Genomic DNA, 9,056 nt, shown 5'->3' with positions numbered 1-9,056 from the left:
CCCCTCCTTCGCTAAACTGAGGGGACCCCTAACGGGATGGCCATAGAGCAACTCAAACGGGCTGAACCCGACCCACTTCTGCGGTACCTCCCGGTAGGAGAACAACAAGCAGGGGAGGAGGACATCCCATTTACGCCTCAAGCCCTCTGGCAGGCTCCGGATCATTCCCTTCAAGGTTTTGTTCAAGCGCTCTACGAGCCCGTTAGTCTGGGGGTGGTAAGGAGTGGGGAACCGGTAGGTCACTCCACACTCCTTCCACATGGCCTGCATATAGGCGGACATGAAATTCGTGCCCCTGTCCGACACCACGACCTTGGGGAATCCCACTCGGGTAAAAATCCCCAACAGTGCCCGCGCCACCACCGGTGAAGTGATGGTCCTCAGAGGAATGGCCTCTGGGTACCGAGTGGCGTGGTCCACCAAGACCAGAATGAACCGGTGTCCCGCTGCGGTCGGAGGGTCCAACGGCCCAACAATGTCTATGCCGACCCTCTCAAAAGGGGTCCCGACCACCGGGAGCGGTTCCAACGGGACCTTCGATTTAGTCCCAGTCTTGCCACTTGCCTGACAAGACTTACAGGTCTTACAAAAGGTGTCTGAGGCGATCCTCATCCTGGGCCAATAAAAATGTGGGACCAACCGCGCAAAGGTTTTGTCCTGACCCAGATGTCCGGCTAAGGGTATCTTGTGCGCTAACTCCAGCAGGAAGGCCCGGTAACATTGGGGGACCACTATGGCCCTCGAAGATCCATGTACCGGCACCTTAGGCTCACTGTACAGGAGACCATCCTCCCAATACACATGATATCCGCCCGTCTCCTGACTGGCCACTTGGGCTTTGGCCTGTCGCCGCATGCCTTCAAGCGTGGGGCATGCCCTTTGTGCCTGACAAAATTCCTCCCGGGTAGGCCCTCCTTCCACATGCCAGTCGGCAAGGGTCAGCAAGTCCCCCACGGGAACGACATCCACCTCCGCGGACTCCGGGGGCACCTCTGCGGCCTCCCCATCCACCTCACGGGGCCTGTCCTCTACCACCTTCTTCTTTCCACACTTGCCGTTGGGTTGGGCCCTAATTCCAGGCTCCAACCCGGGGTGAGTTCCATGCCGGGCAGCCATGGACCGCGTGACAACGCATGTCCACCCTGGTAACCCCAGCATCTCGGTATGAGCTCGAAACTCTACATCTCTCCATTTGGTGTGCTCCAGGTCGTTCCCTAGCAAGCACCCCACAGGCAAGGCAGGGCTCACCGCAACTCTCAGTAGGCCTTTGACTCCTCCCCACTCAAATGGAACACGAGCCACTGGATAGTGACTCACACTGCCATCAGCCAATACGGCCGGATGGAACTCCTCGGGGACTACTTGGTCTGGGGATACCAGCCGCCTCACTACAGTGGTCATGCTGGCACCTGTGTCCCTCAGAGCCTCCACCTCCTCCCCGTTAACTTTCACCCTCTGCTGATATTTAGCAGTGTTCGGGGGCAGGGACACTACGGGGACCACCTCTCTATCCCCGAGTGAAACCAGGGTCAGGCCTGTCCACTCCCCTTCCATATCTAAGGGCAGCTCCACCCCAAGCGCTACACTACTTACCCCGGAGCTTTTCCCGCCCGGTGGGGCTGGGGGTCGCTTGCGACACTTGGGATCTCCTTTGTAGTGTCCAATCTCCCCACATTCGTAGCACCTCACAATCCTTGGCTGCTGACTCCTGTCAGGGTAAGTGGGTTTTGTGGAATTGGACGGGGTGGGGTTCCTACTCCTTTCCCAAACTTATTTTGGGGACCTTTTGAGAACTTCACCTTTTTATCTCCCCCCTCTTTCTTCTGGGGGAAACCCTGTCCGCCTTTCGAGCCATCTCCCCCGGGGCCCTTGTGAGACACCCGGGTGCTCACCCAAATATCCGCCTCCTCCGCAAGCTCACGGGGATCCGTTAACTTGCGGTCCACCAGATGTTGGCGCAGCTCCGGAAAGCACATATCCAAGAGGTGCTCTCTTAAAAAAAGATTGTACAACCCTTGGTAGTCCTGAACCTCACTGCCACGCACCCAACCATCTAGTGCCTTACGGGCATAGTCAAAAAAATCCACCCACGTCTGTGTGGACAGCTTATGGCTGCCACGGAACTTCTGCCTATACCTCTCGGGGTTGAGACTAAATTTCTTTAGTAAGGCCTCTTTCATGGGGGCATACCTGACCTGATCCGCCTTGGCTAAGTATAACAGGGTGTCCCTGACATTGGGAGGTATATAGCGATACAAGCCCCCTCCCCAATTGCTCTCGGGAACCCCATGGGCTGTCAAGGCCACCTCGTATGCCTCCAACCACTTGGCAATATCGTCCCCCACTGTGTAGCTGGCAGTGACTTCTTTGGGTAAATAAAATTTTGACTCATGGGACTCTCTTGGTACGCTGCCACCATTGTCCTTATTGGACAATGGTGGCCCTTATTGGGCATTTAACTGGAGGGCGCGCAGCTCCAACTCCTTCAGTTGAAGCTCGTGAGCCAGCTTCTTTTCCTCCATTGCCCATCTCTTGTTTTCCCTTTCATTCTCCAACTTCGCCAGCTCCCACTTTAACTGCCTCTTCTCCCTCCTGTCCTCATACTCCTCTGGAGACGCGCTCCTCCTAGACCCTGTCCTACTACTGGCCCCAGAACGTCTCCCTGGGGGCACATATTCAGACATATCCACATTAAGTATGTCTAGTACTTCCTGGGCGCTCTCCTCCTGAGGTGCATCTGGCGCCTCCTGTCCCTCATCCTCTCTCCCTTCTGGGTGGGCCTCTACCCATGCACTTAAGGTGGTACGGAGTTCCGGTCCTTTGGCCCTCCGCACCCCAGGCACCCCCATCCCCTGCCCGAATTCCCTCAGTTGCCTTACAGTGTACCCCTCGAGGTCAGCTAACCGGAACTCCATCGTGACAGGTGGGGACCTAGATACTAAGGAAGAAAAACTCTAGGATATGGGTGACAGTTACCAGCTAACCAGGATTTTACACCCTCAGTCTGGACAGTGGAATGTAATCAGTGCAGTAATAACAGTTGAAGAGCTTCAATACAATAGGCGTTTAATTGTGGCGCCCTCCGCTTCACGGGAGGGTGCTGTATGGTCACAGGTCCTAATCCCACCTCTCGCCAACAATGTAAGACCTGGGGTCACCAAGCCCTAAGGGGGTAACGTGACTCGAGCGGTTGGGCACCCGAAGGCTGAAGTGTAAAGCGACCATACAACACACACATCCCCTGAAGCAGGAAACGCACACAAAAATGGACGCCACGCCGTAGGTTCAGTGAAAATCAAACAAGTTTATCTAAGCAGTTAGATGCAAATGCAGTTCATGAGATGGCAAGGGGCATTACTTGAATACATTGACATTAGAATCACCAGCATTTCATTATGGTGCCATAGGCAGTACCTGAATACGTTAGCGTCAGATTCACCAGCAATTCATTATGATGCAATAGGCAGTACCTGAATACATTAGCGTCAGATTCATCAGCAATTCATCATAGTTCCATTGGCAATACCTGACGAACCTGGGGGAGCGGTAAACACAGCGGTTAACCAGCGCGCTGCGCCCCTCCCACCACTAGCGTTTCAACCTGCCGTGGGTACCTTGCGCGGTATCTAGAGATTATCAGCGCTTGAAATAGGGCTGGAAAATGTAGCGCCACACATGGAAGACTACTAGCGCTTAAGCGCAGACTTTGAGGACCCAGCGCTACTCGGAATACCCAGGCACTAAGCACTTCAGAGCAGAACTTAAGAATACAGCGCTACTCGTAATAATCCAGCATGAGGCACTTCAGAGCAGAACTCAGGGACACAGCACTATTCGTAATAATCAAACATTAAACATTGTTGAGCAGAGCTTAAGAATACAGCACTATTCGTAATAATCAGGCATCAAGCATTGATGAGCAGAATTTAAGAATACAGCGCTACTCGTAATAATCAAACATTAAGCATTGGTGAGCAGAGCTTAGGAATACAGCGCTACTCGTAATAATCAGGCCGTAGGCACTTGGTCCCCCTGAACGCGGCAGTCTAGCAGCAAGGGGGGCAATCCCACGGAGGGGAATCAGAGTCTCCGATGTCAGGGGGGAATCCCACGGAGGGGAACCAGAGTCTCGGAGTGCGGTGCCGCTCCCGATCGACAGGGGGTGCACCGGGTCTTCCACCAGCATCCCGGGGAGCAGGGGGGTGAGTCCCAGGCCTCCGCACGGCCACGCTACCTCCCAGCCCCCGGGGGTTACCTCGATCTCGGCGTCCTGGGGGGAATCTTCACTGCGGCGGTGTTCGTCACGTCTCCGGGCCCCGCACTCAAGGCGCTCAGCAGCCGGGGGACAGGTCACAGCCTCTCACGCCTCCGACAGCAGCTGCGATGGCGGCGACGGGGCCCCGGGCTTCCCCGCGGGGCCTGACTCGATGAGGGCGCACACTTCAGGCCTCCGGGCCACGGCGGTGAGCACGCTTCAGGTCCCCACGCCAGGGGGGGGTTGCCAAATTAAGCGGGAGGGCTGCAAGCTCAGCGCTCGACAGGGGACTGACGCAGGGGATCCCAGGCCAGGTGGGGGAGCGCAGGGGTCTCAGCGCTAGTACCTGGTTGATGCCCAGCAGTCAAGCATTCAATCGTAACGTGAAGTTTCAGCATTCAGTTTTGGGCATGCAGTTTCCGCAATCGGTTTCAGCATTCAGTTCTGGCTTGAAGTTTCAGCATTCAGTTCTGGCATGAAGTTTCAGCATTCAGTTTTTGCGGCGCAGATGTCACTGGCGCCCTTGGGGGGTTCTGTTCCTTGGGGTTAGGGACTGAGTTGGTGACTAGTTCCTTCCTAGTCAAGCTTAGCAGATGGCCCCTGGGTTCTCCTATCACTGGGCTAGATCAGCGGGCTGTACAGGATCCCTCACTCACTTAAAAGGCAGTACCTAAGTCCTGTCACTTTCAGAGGCATAAGTCCCTGGCTAGGCCCTACTGCCTAAAACTCCTGCGTGGATCCTCCAGGTCTGCTTTACCCCAACTGGCCAACTGACTAGAAAAAGTTCCCTCCCTCACTTAAGTAGCCCTAGGTCAGGTGACCTCTATCCAAGGCGGCAAAAGTAAAAACCCCACCTCCCTTCTAGAAGGTTCCAGCACATTCCAGGAGCTTCCCCATTCTACCTATGGGACAAAAAAGGCGGGCTGGTGTCGCAACATTGTTGTGGGGTTCCAGCCAGCTCCTGGCAGCTAGGGTGCTACTAGTAAAGACAACTCTGCAGTAGCAGGGGCCTGTGGCAGCCATCTTGGGAGAAGGGAGCACCTGCACCTTAACACTGATTGGCAAATGAAAAGGCCCCCGGAGACCTAGGTCCAACATAAAAACAAGCATTTGCAATGCAATAGGTCTCGCATTTACGCGAGTTTGAGCTATTGACATTGCAAATGACAATGCCTTTTATTTTTGTTTTTTGAACATAAATAAAAGGCATTGTCATTTACAATGCCAATAGCTTAAACTGGTGTAAATGCGAGACCTATTGCATTGCAAATGCTTGTTGCCTAGTGTAACACAGTTTGGTCAAACAGGGAAGCTGGGGCTAATCCCTGGTTTGCTAGTTTCACTGTGTACAATTCAGGCACTAAATGGCTACTGTTCTCCTGTTTTAAATCGCATATTTTATTGCGTTTTCTTTCATTCTTGGCACAGGACGTTCCACCATGAGTGGCAGACAGAAGCCACATGAAGGCTCGGCTCGTTTTAGGTTTGAAGCCCAAGAGGAGCTCTAGCTGAGCCGCCTACCTCTACACCATAGTTTGTTTAGTGTGGTCCATGAACTGCGAGCGATGAGAACATGAACATGAGTGGGGAAAAAATCACATCGTAATGATGCAGTTAATAGAACTTTTGGATGATATAAACACACAGTACATCAGTTGTGTGGAAATTATTTTAGTTTTGCAGTAACACGTCGATGTCAATATCATTAGATTCAATTTGGAAAAATGTAAATAAATTAAAGTAAAAAACAAATAAGAATGTTTAGTGGGTTTCGATTGTAGATAAAAAATCATCAAAAGGCAAAATATGGAACGCTTCACGAATTTGCGTGTCATCCTTGCGCAGGGGCCATGCTACTCTTCTCTGTATCGTTCCAATTTTAGTATATGTGCTGCCGAAGCGAGCACAAACTTATGACGGAGCAAGCTGGTATATAAAGGCTTAACTTCATATTATTTGAAAGTTAGAGTGCTTCAAAGATATAAATGGTTGCAATTTATACTCTTCGTCTTTGTTGCTTTTCATAAAGGAGTTCACTTGAATCAGAAACAAAACACCCTGCTGCAGAAAAAGATTGCCGTTTCTACTTTATGAAAATCGCAGAGCATCATGGATATATGCAAATCAAGTTAACTACGTAATCGTGTGCGCTGGAAGTTCTTTGCCGCATACAAAGCACGTGCACTTCATAGACACAGAGAAAGGACTACTACCAGAGGAAGTGTCAGTCAAATAGGGGAATGACGGGCATCTGGCAAAAGGGCATATTCTGGCTGCACAACGGGGCAAATATACTGCAGTCCTGGAACGCATGAGCTACTGTGCCTTTGCATATATTAGCTAGCATTTTTATAGCGAGCAAATACTGCTGCTAAAGTGGCACCTTAGATCTCAAACTTTTAACGTTTTAATGACCATGAACACCATCAGGATGCAGGAAGCCCATTTCAAAACGTTATTTGCATTTGCTAATAGACTAACTCAATCAATTACACATAAAGGAGTAATTCTCAAAGTTCAGAGCCCTTAACCTCAGGATAAAATGAACTCTATCAAAATCACTGGGCAGCCCAACCATGCAGACCCCTGCTTTAAGGGATCAACCCATGTCAGAAAACAATATTTGTGCTTAATATTCTCCTGTTGCTACCCATGGTGGTACTGTATTGCAGCATTTATATACCGCCTACTACCCCTATGTGGGGCATTGAAGCACTTTTCATCATGTGTCGGAGTGTGTTTTAATATATTGCGGGGGGGAGGGCGACCTAGCACGCACGAGAGGCCAGCAACTCAACAATTGTGAATATTATTAACCCCAGTGGCTGCTTTTACATCTCCCCTCCTTCAACAGCCGGTTGGACTGTAAACCACTAATACAGCCGTTTGTAAGACCTCGTTAACGAACAAGTCGGAATTTACTTTTGCACCCTATCTGAGCTTAGTTAAAATCAAAACATACATCGAAGAAAGACTTCAGAACACTAAGCACGTGAACGGATGTGGCTTTAGGGCTCGAGCTGCCGACTTTGGAGCTGACCCGGTTCGAGCCTCGGCAAACCACTTAATATCTCCGTGCCTACCAAATAAGGAATGTGTCCTTGTGTAAAGTGCTCCAATACCTTCGGGTCGCGTTCGCGCTATATAAAACAGCAACAAAAAAACGAGCATGAGAAACGAAAGTAAAGTCTCGTAGGAACTGCTGACGACACAAGTCAACAGAGAAAAAACACTACTCAAAGAAACCCGGTACCAGCGTGTACGGACAAATAGATCCCAGTCCAGGAAAGAGACTGACATAAGGACACGGAAGAAAAGCAGCTGTGCGAGGTGCTGCATCCCAGATCAGTCAAAGGAGCACTCGGTGAGTGAAGGGCAGGAGCAGCGATGGAGGACGGAGGCGATGCACTGACTGTTGCCTTCATCGGGGCAGGGAAGATGGCATATGGAATCCTGAAGGGGATGCTGCAGACAGGTAAATTATAGTATTTCGGATCAGTTATACCGCTGATCAATCACTGCCAGGCAGCGTGCCTTAGAAGTGGTGAAGCCGGACTGTTCATGGGGTAAGACGAGCCCGGGGTCCGGCCTGGCTCTAAAATAGGAGTCGCTCCCCCCAAAATTATTTACCCCTAACTTGCACTGGCATATTTTCTAAATCACCGAAATGACGTAAGTTGCAGTACGTGTTATGTACAAATATGCCAAGATTCTTCAAAGTAAAAAAAATATTTTTGACCGTCTGTATTTTTTCTTTGTAATCCAGTACAAGAGAGATGCGTATTTTATCTAATTGAAAAACATAGTAGGGTTATATATGTATCTGAAGCGTAATTCTCTCCACTTACAAGTGCAGTGTAGCAGCGCTAGATCCTTAACAGTGTCCCAGCGGCATGATCCTCAAAAGTGTGCTTAAAGTCCTATCAACAAACTAGGAGAAGACTTGAAATGGGTCATCTTTTTAAACCTGGTCCTGCTGCTCTTTCTGGATCTTAGTTAGGAATCATGACTTGCTGGTTTTAATGTCCACTGCTAGATTCCCGCTCTGCTGCTGCCCTCAAGCTTCTGAGTTGCCAGAAAAGGAAGAAAAGGAAGTAAAACACGAAGGGCTGGGCGAGAAGGGAGGGGGGAATGCCAGCATCAGAGGAGCCCGCGAAAGTGAAAGTGATCGTGATTACGATCGCTACGGAGGAAAGACACATGGCGCTGCGCGCGTGCACGTTCACGTGCACTGTAGCTTTAGGCCACGGCAGCACTTTGAAAAGCCCAGATATAAAATGTCTCTTCGAGCCTTTGGCTCGCGAGACCTAATGAGGGTGGAAAAAATGAGGCACGATCAAAAATAGAGGGGGAGACCACCCTAGGGCTGACAGGTTCAACAATGGTGTTTCTCATGTTGTCCGGCTGTGGTACTACGTAATGTGGTGCACTAACAGTTATTATATCATGGTGGAACATGGGGGGTGGGGTGGATAGACACTCAGTGAATATAATGTCCTGGAATGTTAGGGGCCTTGGAGATCCGAGGAAGCGTAGGCAGATATTAGCGTTTTCAGATCGCCAACAGATAAGTGTGGCGCTGCTCCAGGAAACTCACATAGATCCACGCTCCCCGGGTACCTTTGCTAGCAAGTGGGTGGATGGCAAGTTCTTCTCGTCGTATTCATCGTACGCTAGGGGCATAGTTATCCTGATAAAGAAGCGAACTCCCTTTGCATTGGCGGGCGTCTTGACCGATCCACAGGGACGTTATGTGTTGATATGAGGCCGCTTGGGTAGAGATTCCGTAACTATAGTTAAT

The 9,056-nt window shown here is 50.7% G+C and overlaps 1 non-coding gene across 1 annotated transcript; it reads right to left on the bottom strand.

Moving 5' to 3' along the window:
* Positions 1–6,055: 6,055 nt before the first annotated feature.
* On the bottom strand, positions 6,056–6,162 carry LOC146808494 (U6 spliceosomal RNA). Its single transcript, XR_014968109.1, has one exon. It is a non-coding gene; the product is annotated as a U6 spliceosomal RNA (small nuclear RNA).
* Positions 6,163–9,056: the final 2,894 nt, after the last annotated feature.

This window comes from Triturus cristatus, chromosome 8, assembly GCF_964204655.1.
Source record: "Triturus cristatus chromosome 8, aTriCri1.1, whole genome shotgun sequence".
Classification (NCBI taxonomy): domain Eukaryota; kingdom Metazoa; phylum Chordata; class Amphibia; order Caudata; family Salamandridae; genus Triturus; species Triturus cristatus.
The sequence above is the reverse complement of the archived record's forward strand: the minus strand, read 5'-3'. Positions and strand labels throughout refer to the sequence as shown.